General features: G+C 48.5%; 1 protein-coding gene across 1 annotated transcript in view; it reads left to right on the plus strand.

Annotated features, from left to right (window-relative positions):
- The first annotated feature begins 270 nt into the window (after window positions 1-270).
- LOC144163204 (uncharacterized) overlaps window positions 271-12,929 on the plus strand; it is a 1,050,610-nt gene continuing 1,037,951 nt past the window's right edge. Inside the window, exon 1 of the mRNA XM_077694043.1 lies at window positions 271-428. The gene's annotated coding sequence lies outside the window, so the exon portion shown is untranslated. The remainder of the gene's footprint in view (window positions 429-12,929) is intronic.

Genomic DNA, 12,929 nt, shown 5'->3' on the forward strand with positions numbered 1-12,929 from the left:
ACAATTCGTTGTAATAATCTGTAACCAAATAACAATTATCAGAGTCTAACTTCACGTTGTTGTGCGCCAAGGCGCTGCGCCGACACGAGCAGACGATCAACCGCTGCGCCACGTATCGAATTCCTCGACGACCACCCATGATAAGGTCTACCACGCCGTGATTCGACAAAATTCTCTTCTTAGCGTGCCGCTGGTGCATTTGGCCAGACGCGCTTTGTGCACCTCCGAGATGCTTCGTCACTTCTGTCTAGACATTCAGGCGTGCCTTTCGCAGCGTTCAGTTCATTGCGGCTGTTCGTCTAGCACAGTGGCTTCTCCGACCCTCCGTACCGAGTGCGTGCCTGCCTTTGCTTTTAAAGTAGCCTAGGCCTTTCGTTTCGAATACGCCCGCTCCTTGCGCTTCGGTGTCGTTTGCTGCACGACATTGGGTAAGTGTGAAGAAGTGCGTTTCGCTTGAACCTCACTACTGAGCGGCTGTTCGGTGACTAAATATCACCCTTTGCTGATGTTCGCACCGTGATTGCGTCATTGTGATATCGCCACGTAATGCCCTGGCTACAGTGTTGCCGCAATTGTTGTCGTCATAATATTTTGGAGCGGGGACGCCTTGTGACGTCAACCGCATTAAGGGAAGTGGCGTTCATTACGTCTATAGCTTACGATATGCCTGTTGCGTTTGTAGTCTGAACACAGTGTAAAAGTCTTGCGGTAAAAAACAGCTTAACTTGAAGACAGGGTATGGCAAAGTGCGCGTAACCGCAATGCTACTCGCTTTTAAAAGGTTTACAAGGACAAAGTTCCGAAGGTAAGGTGAGTACGGAACGCTAACTGTACAGCGATTGTTCCTGCGGTTGCCTTCTTTTCATTGAGGCGATTTTTAGGGGCCTGGCTTGTCGTCTTAGCTCGCCCGGGGTCACGGTATCTGGCCACCGTAGCCATGGCGTCACGCACCCAAAAACAGGCTTCGAAAAGATAACCGCTTCCCTTGGTCGAAGCATTTCGAAGCTGATGACTATTTCATTGCGCAACAGAGGCTTTTAATTTCCATTTTTATTAAAAGAAGCTGGTATTTACTTGCTAAAAAATCAGTTCCAGTCAGCTTGAAAGTGGTCAAACGTACAGAGCAATGATTAATCCGCCAGAGGGCTGTAGTGCCGTTATCGGCTTCCAGAAGCCCTAGAATTTAAGGATAGCACAGAGGAAGTTAACTTCAAGGGTGTCGAGGAGACAAAAAGAAGATTAGAATGCTGGTGGACAAAAAGCAGAGAGGGGAATATTTCCTAGGACAGATACCTCCTTTAACAGGAAAAAAAAAGTATTTTGTGTTTACTAAGTTTTTTGTGGCTGCCCTAAGCAGCGCTAGTATCAAACGAATGGTATAAAACATAGGTATATTAGTGCTTTTTGGTAAGATGACACGTCATAAATGTGCTACAAAGGAGAAACAAATGGCAATCATCATCATTATCGCTCATTACTACCGCCCCTCACGCTCTTCCCCTCCCTCTCTCACTCCTTTCTTGATAAAATAAACAGAGATTTTGACCATTGCAATTCAAATTCACCACATTCGCACTACTAGCGCGCTCTCTGCCTTGAACAGTACGACGGGGTGCTCTGTTCTTTTAGTGCGCTGTGCTCTTGACGCCGTTACTCAGTTTGTCGGCGGCGAAGGCGAGGGCCATGGGCAAGGCCACGGCGTTGTAACCGAGCGAGCGACGACTGAAAGAAAACTGGGGAGGAGAGTGTGGCGAAAGCGTTCGGGGGAGGGCAGTATGCTGTGCCCGCACGAGACGCTGGTCTGCGACGCTTGGCGAAAGGGTGAGGGAGAATGAATGAATGAATGGCTTTATTGAGCAGGAGGCCGTAGGCCCTGGTTGGGGATTGGGTCAGGAGAAAAAAAAAGTTTACAGTTAAAAGATCACTGTTCAATGTTCAAGTCATGGCTATAGCCCTAGCTCCTTTCAAATCTGTGTCCGGGCACATAGATTAGAAACACGCATCACACTGCCTTGAACAGGCCACTCACAATCGCGTAGTTCGCCACACACTCAAGCGAGGAGGGGTCCGATCTAAGTAGGTCGAGGTGATCTTGCTCTGAAGATGGCGGGGTGAATTTCTGGATCAGTGTATCACGTCCTTTGGGGAAGGCAGGACACCTCCAGATTAGGTGACACAAGTTCGGAATGGTGTCCGTGTCACAAAACGGGCAGAAGGCCGACCAAGTGACGTTTGGAAAGTGCCATTTCCTAAGAATGTCCGGGGTGTAGGCCACGTTCGCGTGGGCTTTGTTTGCGAAAATTTCAGCCGATCTTGACAGTCCGCTTATGAGGGATAAGAAGCCAGGCGGAGACGCATCGTGTAGTCGCCTACGGCTCTCAGTGTGCAGTTGGCGACGCTGTTGGTGCCATGTATTGGAGGGTTGCTCTTCGTGCGAGTGTGGGTCAGTGGGAGGTGAAAGAGACTGAAGACTCTCCCGGGCAGCGTCGTGTGCCTCCTGATTCCCAACAGCACTGGTGGAATGGCCAGGTGTCCAAGCCAATCTAATTTCTAAGTTTTTATTCTGTAGCGTTTTAATTATTGAAAGAATCTGATTAGCAACGCCATTGCGACTGTACGACTTGTTCAGTTCTTCAAGGGCCACGTGGGAGTCGGTGATGATCCTAAAGCGAGTGGTACTGTGAGCAGTGAGTTGGGGTTCCTGCTCCTGAAGTCTTCGAAGGGCGCCGAAGATACCAAGCAATTCCGCTTCTTCCACTAGCCCGAAATGATTAAATACACGATTTGATCCATGGAGAAGCGGAAGGTCTGGGCATCGCCATGCTACTCCCGCCTCATTACCCATTACGGCAGCATCTGTGAAGATGTCAGCGTGCGCGTGACGATGATGTGCATCACTTCCTAAGTGGCAGTTCGCGGTCCCTCCCTTCGACTCACTTCGCGCCGCCTACGCAGAGACTCACCATCGCTGCCGTCGAAAGAACCCACCAGGGCTGCCGCAGCGATGATCTGCGTTCGCTTCCTAAGACTCATTTTAGCGGCGCACAAATTTCACATTAGGGATTATCGTAATCACCAACCACAGATTACAGCAAAGCTTTCTACCAATACCAGCCAACGATTCTTTCGCGTGTGCGGGCCAATAAACTCCAAACGCGGCAGAGGCGGCGAAGCGGGGGGGTTCGGACGGTTTCACGGAGCACACTGTAGATGGCGTGGCGAATGGCGAATCTACCCAGTGTTCCACGCGCGAAAGTGCCTGCTCGCAGGCGGGCGCATCGGCGGTACGGGTTTTTAATCTGTTTTAGGGACGGTTGTTTTGGGCCTGTTTTGCCGCAGCTTCGCGTCCATTGCGCGGTTCCTTCGCACGGCTTTATTAACTTGTTCGACAGCCCTCCTGGGTAACGCGGACTCGTACAAATTAATAAGTGGTTGCACGGCAAACATATGTTAAGGTTTGCTTTGCAGGGCGGGCAAACAAAATATAGAGGCCACATATAAATATGTGTAGGATAGAGAAACGCTACCTCTTGCGCACTGCTTGCCAAGAATTGGACTCCGTTTTTTTAAATTCGTGAATACCAACTCTGTTGTGTTTTAAGAGGTATTACAAAAGGCAAAAGGAGCAGCTGGTTCTGATAAACAGAGATAATAAAAGTTCCCTCAGCTTTCTTACAATTCCTAAACTTACAAAACTAACTAGTTTTCAATGAACGTTTATTTTGCCACAGGGCATATATATGGGGTATGAGTTGATGGTGATTAGATGAAAATGAAAATGTTCGCTTGGCGGATGAAGTCAAGGAGTGAACGATGATGGCGCCCATGTACCCATGCGGCGTATGCGGAGGCGTCGTTTACGCGGAGGCCCATCGCCGCGAGTTGCCGCAGTCTCGTCGGCCTCAAGGCGAGGCTGGACCACAGCAAGTGGTGGAGGTCGGCGATCGCGTCGCTGCGGTGGCAAACTGGGCAACCAGGGTTTGCAAAGGAACCTCCGTATTAAGGCCAGCGGCCGCTCACGGCGGGATTTAAGGCCACCCCCACCCCAATCCTCCTGAGCGCAACCTCCTCGGCACGGGTAAGACAGGGGAAGGAAGGAAGGAAGGAAGGAAGGAAGGAAGGAAGGAAGGAAGGAAGGAAGGAAGGAAGGAAGGAAGAAAGGAAGAAAGGAAGAGAGACTTTGTTGAATGCCTGCAACAGACAGAGTGTGTACACTGCGCCCGGACGTAGCCACTCGTCGATCCCGACGTCACCCCTACTCGGACCACCCCTTCGCTACTCGCTACGGGGTTGGACGCCGCTGCCCCGTAAGGGAGGGCGTCGCCCCGCAGCTTTCCCTCCGGTGCTGCTTTTCGAGGGCCGCCAGGACCTGCTGGACGGCTGATAGTTGGGTGTCCCTGATGACAGCACGTGTGCGGCGCCGGAGGTGTTCTTTTCTCGTCACCAGGAAAGTTTTAATCGGCATAAATGGGAATCACTAATCCAACGTCGAATTGTTTCGGTGTCTCCGCTTGTGTTGCGCGGTCGTGTAGCACCGAGCTAGCACATCAGGATGGCTAGGGTCCGCTGTCTCAGCCTTGGAAAGACGCTCGTCTCCGTTTTCTTTCTCCCGACGCACGGCCGGGCTACAGCGGTGGCGTCCACCGCTCCAGCCCGGCCGTGGCCGACGCTGCTGCTGCTATCGGGACGCCGTCCCCGCGAATCCCGGGTAACGGCTGGCAGAATCTTTGGTTTCACTCTTTGTAGAGTTACTTGTGTGAATTTAAGTAACGTCGCATGGGCAATTGTTGTGCGTGTCGTTTAAAGCTTTGTTTTCCAAGCACCTTGACAGCGTGAAGTGGAGTCATTTTTTTGTGCTTGCTTTCATATAGCACGTGTCGGAGCTTTACTGCGCAGTTTGGAACGCGTCGTTTTTGGCGGCCACTTTACAGCGTTGAAGCACCTTAGGGGCTCGGGAACTCGTGGTATCCTGTCGTCATCTCCTGGCATCACGGTAAATCAAGTTGTAATACGATGGTGAAATAAAAGCGTATGATGGACTAAACCAGTTGAATGAAAACCTACATGATTTAGGCTAACCTAGAATATAGCAATAATGAGGGTTTAATTGCATTATTATTCCAAATTTACTTAATTCCGTCTGAAAATTGGTTTCAAATGCCAGTTTTTCTGCTGTAGAGCATACTTCTTAGCATGCTGCGGCGTGTGACATGAAGACAACTTACGGCCAGGCTGTCTCTAATTTAATTGCTTAAGAAGGATTGCTGCTGGGCGAGTTGGTCAGAAGTTTGCGTCATGATTGCGTTGATTGCGACATCATGTGAACTTTGCGACATGCGGTACACGCGCGCGCACGCGCACGCGCACACATACATACGTACATACGTACATACATGCATACGTACATACATACATCCGTCCGTCCGTTCGTCCATCTGATGATATATATCTGCAAAACGACTGCCAGGTTGCTTCTTGGAAGTCCATGGCGAGCCCGCGACTCGTTATTAATGAGGACCAGTGGTAGCAACCGTGATTTTCAGAACGCCCCTTATGCTGTGATGCCTGTCCAAATTGTTCTAGATTAGCGTAATAAAGTAGGCGTGGCACGGGATGCCGTATCGTGCGAGTTGGTGTAACGATATATTTTATTTTTAACCATATAGTACTCAATTTAGTTGTTATTGTTTCTTTTTATAATTTTAGTTTTTATACTTTGTGATGACTGTCATCGCATTAGATTTTTATTTCTGTTTTCTGTGCTGATATTTATTTAGGTACCACCTGCGTGTACAATCTGCACGCCCCCCTGCTATGTTCTCGGAAAGAGAGTGGCAGTTGGGAAAATAAATAAAAATAAATAAATAAATAAATAAATAAATAAATAAATAAATAAATAAATAAATAAATAAATAAATAAATAAATAAATAAATAAATAAATAAATAAATAAATAAATAAATAAATAAATAAATAAATAAATAAATAAATAAATAAATAAATAAATAAATAAATAAATAAATAAATAAATAAATAAATAAATAAATAAATAAATAAATTAATAAATAAGCAAACAAAGAAACAAAAACGCGGTCTCACTGGATCTTCGGGGAACTTTCGACCGTCACCGTTGGCTGCCAAAAATAACACGTGAGCCTTAGGCATTTTTTAATGGGGTCATCTTGCGTGTACGAATTAAAGTACGTTGGTTTATCACATTGTTCAGAGGAAAGGTTGCCGCTGTGTTCTGGAGCGACAGGTTGCATTGCTGCTAAATTGAGGGCCCTCTCATATTCCAGTAATAGACAAGCAAAAGGAACTATGTGGTGCTATTCAAAACAGTCGTTTCTAATAGTAACATAACACTTCCGTTGCTACGTCCCCCCCAAAGAATTATTTTTGTTATGCGTTAGAATGCGTGATTTCATGAAAGTAATTATTTCAATGTGGGCCTTGGGTGTCACGTTGCGCGCTTATTCGAGCGACGAAGACGAAATTTTTGTGGTTGCCTGAAGCTAATTTTCCGCTTCTCAATTAACAGGCTTTCATCTGGCCGCGTAGCTGATGTGGTTGGAATATGGCTCGAGCAGTTGTGAAGGTTTCCGCTTTAATTGCAACCATCTCGTGTAACGGCTTTAGGCGTTTTGCGGTTTTCCGCGTTGATTGAAAACGTCTCATGTTCTATGAGTCTTCATCTGATACTATGCGCCCATAATTTTTGTTTCTGTCTCTGCACTAAAGGCAGCTGTGGGATTGGTTTACAACGAACGGCAAATACTGCACGTATAGGAAGCAAGCAACATTTGACGACACCCTTGCCAGTTTTGTGGACAAGCGCCGGGATTTGTCGCCACCTGTCTCATGTGCTCCTTCATTGTAACATTCGTTTCTCTCAGTGGCACGCCATGTGTCAATAAAACTTTTCTAACTGCTGTACGCATCTTTAACAATTTAACTATTTTGAAACAGATAGACTGTTTTGAAAGAAATAAAAAGAAAATGGAGAAAAATCCGCGCCATCTCGACTGACGTGAAACGTGGGAAGGGGCGAAGCATGCAGTATATAAGTGTATTCTTGCCGCCATGGCATTTTTGTCAACCGAGATGAAACCGTTGGGGGTACAGGTATACAGATATCCTGTAAAAGTATTATCTTTGAAGCACGAACCACTCCTGCGCGAGGCGTAAGCGACTGTCCCGGTGTTTTTTAGCACGTGTTACGAAATGAGTTCCCCGGCGTTTAGGTGCCGTGACTGCATGAGACGACGATTACGGCGACGACCACGACAGAATACTACAGCAGCCCCAGCCCCTAAGGGCTTCACACCTAAAAATGGTTGGGCAACTGAGGACAGGCATTAAAAACCGGTTTTTAACCTGTCCTACAAGGGCACGGCACGGAAGGCGCTAGGAAAGGCCTAAGTTCTGCCTTGGGTTGAGGAAACTTTTGACCCGCCAAACCGCATGCTTAGACCGGGTCGGTGGGCCGATGGTGATCCGCGGCAACTGAAATAAACGACCCCTGCGCGAACTCTTGCCAGACGTACACTAAGTGCCCCGTCCCCGGGCGTGTTCCCGAGGTAACTTGCGGAAATAATTACAGGGTGCAGAATGACTGCATTGAGCGGAATGACTCGTTTGCGTAAGACCGGTGGTGGGTGAACGCTATCGCATTGTACACGTCCCGAGGTGTAGGGAAACAGCACCGCGAGTTACCTCTTGTCTGACTTGACTGCTTTTTCCGGGTTGTTAGCGAGTGCCTTCGCGAACCACCATGGCTGCGCAACGCAAGCTCGAGTTTTCGCCGAGCCAAAGACCTCGTTCGTCGTACTCATGCGTGCCTTCCTCCCTCTCCCACCATGCATTGATTTAATTTCTCCCGCCTTGCCGCCTGCGCGGGACGCGTTAACGCCTATTAGCTTTCCCGCTCGAAGCGTGTCCTGGAGTGGAAGCTGGGATCAGATGTTTGCCCCCGATTCTCGGACAGACGGGGCTAATTAGTTGGGATACGGCGGGTAAAATTTGGTTTCGCTTGAGTCTGGCGAGTTCATGCAAATTACTGCTGCTCCGGCTGCTCTAACCGGACGCTGGTCATTAACACGAGAAACCAATATATAAGCGTAATTTTTGTAGCTGTTATTCGTTGCTGGAGAGAGAAATTTCTTTAACTGATTCTCGCTAGTGTTCGCATACTGCATCTTTGGCGCAGCTCTCTCGGTTTCATACTACAATGTCGGCGAGGTTTCCGTTGGAGAAGCACGGACGAAAGAAAAAAAGAGGCAGAACAGTGGCAGTGAGATGCGCCAAAACCGGGTGACGGGCTTATATTAAACGCATCTAAAGAAACGAGAGCCTATGAGAATATGTGGGGTTTTTCTGCAAAGGTCCGGGTTAACGAGGCTGCTCGTGAGTTGGGGGGGGGGGGGGGTGTTCAAGTCTTAGCAAACTGCTTGCCATAGGTAGCAAAGCATTCGTTGAAAGGACAGCGTTTCGACCATGTCTACTGCGGTCCAACCAACTACACTTTTCACAATTTACTGTTTAGTCGCATGGGTGCAAAAATGTATAGTTGAGAAACAACGGGACCATGTATACGTAACCGGGTGTTAGGCTGGCTTGTTTAGGCGAACTAATACGAAATAATGACTGCGCGATGGTGCTTGGTCAGTTTTCGTGAGCGTTATTTATAATTAACGAAACTGCCTGGGTCGATAGTTCCATGCGAGAAAGCGGAAGCTAATCTGATGCAATAATCGTTTCTCCGCAGGTAATTTGTAAGCGTTGACACAAAGAGCGATTAAAAACAAGTAAAGCATAATATGTTATTTGAACAAGAGGGCTCAAGTACACCATAACTACAATGCATGCGGCGCAAGGAAATAGGGATAGCTGGATTAACATACAAGTTTGATTTTTTTCAGTTAAGGCTGAAAGTTGGGCTAGTTGGTGTTGACTTAGATGCATATTACCAGCGAAAAAACAGACAGGGACGAGGACAGAAAGCAGACGGGACACTCGCTAGTGAAGGAATGGCACACAAAGAAGGCGGAATCACGAGTGTCCCGTCTGCTTCTTTCCTCGTCCCTGTCTGTTTTTTCGCTGGTAATATGCATCTTTGATTTTTTTCAATTCTCGCAGTAGTGCTCAATTTTCTGCTTGCCCGCAAGAGGAAGGTGTGGGCCCTCGAGAAAGAGGGGATAGTGCATGCGGGAAGATGTCGTCAACTATAATTACGTGTTCTGTGAAATACAAAAAAACCCGCAATGAATCCTCGGAAACAATTCCGATTATTAGAGATACCGTATTTTCAGTCGATTTAAACTGTGCCGGTGCCTTTATCGAGGGTACCATGAGTTCTTCATTTCAGACAAAACTGCTCCAATCAACCGGTCTAAATCCATCTCGGCCAAAGCCCACGCCGAATGCATGGCCTCTAGACCTGCTGCCCATTGGCTGTGTGCAAGTGACTTACCGTTCATCCTTTTCAAAAGGCGAAGACGCGGTAAAAATGCTGAGTTTGTTACTCAAACATCAGTGCGAAATGAAGTCCAACGAAACGGCAGGACTAACAGACGACGTGCAGAGAAACACTGGTTTCTTCACGTAGTTAAACTCTTGTGATAGGCGCGGAGAACGCAATGATTCTCCCTGGGTCCTCTAATCGAAGTATACTCGACAACAGTATACGAGAAAGGCGGCATCAAGTGAAACGCAGAGAGATAGAGATAGAGAGAAGGAGAGAGAAGGAGAGAGAGAGAGAGAGAGAGAGAGAGAGAGAGAGAGAGAGAGAGAGAGAGAGAGAGAGAGAGAGAGAGAGAGAGAGAGAGAGAGAGAGAGAGAGAGGGGAGAGAGAGAGCAACTCCTATTGAGCCTGCCAGTACAATAATGATCGAGAGATAGAGAATGAACTTCATTGAGAAAAAAAATAAAATGGAGTCCTAGGGGTGGTTTCCTTAGTCCAGGACACTGAGCTCGGGCAGTGTCCACAGCCCTCTCGACTAGCTGACGCTGGTCCTCCACGGTCGTGCTGGCCAAGGCTCTCTCCCAAAGCTCATGCTTGGGATATATATTGGAGCGGGGGAGTGGGGCTTTGTCCCAGCCTCCTTAGTATCCCGGGGCCTCGCAGAATGGCACTGTGGAAGGAAACAGGTAGGAGCCAAAATGTGACTTCTTCTGGGGAGATGGCGCAGAGGGGGGGCGTGTTTGTTGGAAGGGCACGGAGGAGTCACTCCAGCTCTCTGGGGTGTTGTTTGTGCGCTGGGGGGTAATGTTGTCGCTCTAGTCGGTAGTGGTGTGGGATTTCTTGGTACGTGACCATCGGGCGCATGCGCTCAGGCTCACTTTCGGCAAGAGCGGCTCGGCGGCTCGGCGAGCCAGCAGATGGGCTATCTGGGTCGCCGATAATGGTCTAGCGAAAGCTCGTAGCTTTCCGACTCTCGCGTTCGCTCGCCACTGTCCCTCACCGCTGGGTCGTGGATTCATGTTATGCCTCGTGCGTCGATGCTTGGTGATATGGCGAGGCCTGGCTCGAAGCGCCCTGCCCTTCGAATACATGCGAGAAATCCCGCAGAAACGGATGTGAAGCTGGGCCGCTATTTCCCCTCTCCCTGCGCCTTCTCTTTTGATTGGGCCATTTTACCGCCACTTTTTCGCAGTGGTAGTTTCCCCCGTTCGCTTCCTCCGTTCGTTTCCTGTCGTTTATTCCATGCTTGACCTGCAGCAGGAGGTATTGCGTGCTCGTGTACCAGACGTACTTGCGAAAGCGAGCTACCCTCGACGCATGGTGGCGTTCTCGAAAAAGTCCGTCGCCGGAACCAAAAGCAAGCTCTTGTGGCTTCTATAGAACGCCGCCGTTGATTCGGCGACAATTGTAGCTGAACACCCTCAAGACGAAGATATAGCTCTAGTTTCGCGGTTCTTGCGTTATTAAAATGTTGTCGGGCTTCCCCGAATAAAAAAAAAAAAACTGTGGTTGATTCCTGTGTGATACGAATCGGTGAAACACCAAAGTGACATGTGCAGCGTATTCTGCAGCTGACCATGATTTGAGGGTCGGCGGCTGTATTGTGGGTGTGCTTTGCGAGCGACATCCCCTGCTGGCGGGTCGCTTCGGCAAAGGTTTACTGGCGTCATTTCCGTGACGGATATGACGTCAGTGAAATCTTGATGTACCCCGGCATAAAACAATTAAATAATACAAATAAATATTAAAATATATTAAAATATATATATATATATATATATATTAAAACACTTCAGTAATAAAATATAAAACCCGAAAACGAACAACCCGAAGTACAACGCCCTCTTTAGTACTAAAGGTTGCTTCCCCGCAAGAAGACCCTTTGGGCAGGGGTGCACTCTTTACAGGCCGCTTACTTAATTGTAGTGGCGTCCCCGTGACGGATATGACTTAGCGAAATCTTCGTGTATCCTGGAATAAAACACGTTCGTGTTAAAAAAATCCTGTCCCTTCTACGTTCTCATCGCTAAGGCATAGGTGACACTGTATCAGCAGTTATGTTTCAGGCAAACGCGGCGCATTTCTTTTGCATCAACATTTTCCTGTTGTCCCTGAACAGCAGAACCTTCGCAAGTCTGGAGTGTCGACCTAATTTGTTCGTGTACATGTGGATACCTTTATTTATTACACCATAGGGCAAATTTTCGAATTACAGTAAGTAAAAAAAAGAACGGAAATTTTCGGTCGGAGTTCAATTCGATCTATTGAAACATGCTAGCTACTTAAAGCAGGCGATCTGTCAACTAAGCTATCCTGGGGAAAGCCTCGGCGCTTGCACAGCGACGATGATACAAACAACACGCACATACGCCCTTGGTTATATTCTGCTGCAAACTTGCACAGAGGTCAAAACTCTTAACAACAACTCACTTAACAAATCTTAACACCGACTCTTAGCTACAGTTAATAGCCACCGGCGTCACCAGCGATATTAGTGAACGACGCTGGGTGGGATTGTGCATGTGGAAATCATTGGGAAGCTTCCGTGTTTTAGGGGCGAGAATCGACCCTCGCCACGAAGTGGCCAGCGCCTATATTAGACGTCATCTTCGGCTGATAACCACAGTTTTCGATCTCGCCTTCGCCACAGTTCGTTAGCACATAGGTTTATTACTAGCACCTTGAAGGTTTAGCGCAAATGCGCTGCAATGCGAAGGGGTGAAAACTCATGCGGGGCTCACACTGTGTGCGTCATTTTTAAGGGTAATTTTAAGTGCGAATGCACTTTATAAGCGACCCCGAACCTTCCGCCGTCCGCAGAGCAACAGCTGGGGGTGCGCGCGCTTTTCGTCTTCCTTAGCAACGGGGGGAGATGGGCGCGCGCTGCCTGGCCGCTGACATGGCACATACCCACGTGGGATATTGGCCAGGAATAGGTGCGAATGCACTTCTTAAGCGAGCCTGAATGTCGCGCTCGCATAGCGCCTCCTCTCCCCCCTCGACTACTCTCCTAAAGCCCCTTTACTGCTCTCCAGCTCGCAACACCCTCTCTCGGTGCGCCAGCCAGGCCACTACACTATATAAAAAAAAACAGCATCCGGCGCCAGGTTTCGATCTGCGGACTTTGCGGCCGCAGCGCGACGCTCTACCGACTAAGCCACGGACGCGACGTTGATATCAGTGTTAGTAACGCGCCTTATATCTTTAACGCATTCAAACTACGTCGTCAGCGGCGTGCGTTGGCGACTCAGCGGCGTTATAGCGGCTTGATAACTGCGTGGTGTACACGTGATACTACAAACCCGCTAGTTCTGCATTCTCTCACGTGACTGCGCCTCCTCTCCCTTCACTCCGGTCGGCGCTTCGCAGCTGCGGTGCGCTGCGGTGCGGTGCGCTCCTCCTCTCGAACATACACGTTAATTCACCAAGATTTCCGCAGAGGGACAAACGAGGCGTGTTAAGCCGAC

This window comes from Haemaphysalis longicornis, unplaced genomic scaffold (assembly GCF_048455015.1).
Source record: "Haemaphysalis longicornis isolate Haplotype H1 unplaced genomic scaffold, Haemaphysalis longicornis Haplotype H1 scaffold_12, whole genome shotgun sequence".
In the NCBI taxonomy this organism is placed as follows: domain Eukaryota; kingdom Metazoa; phylum Arthropoda; class Arachnida; order Ixodida; family Ixodidae; genus Haemaphysalis; species Haemaphysalis longicornis.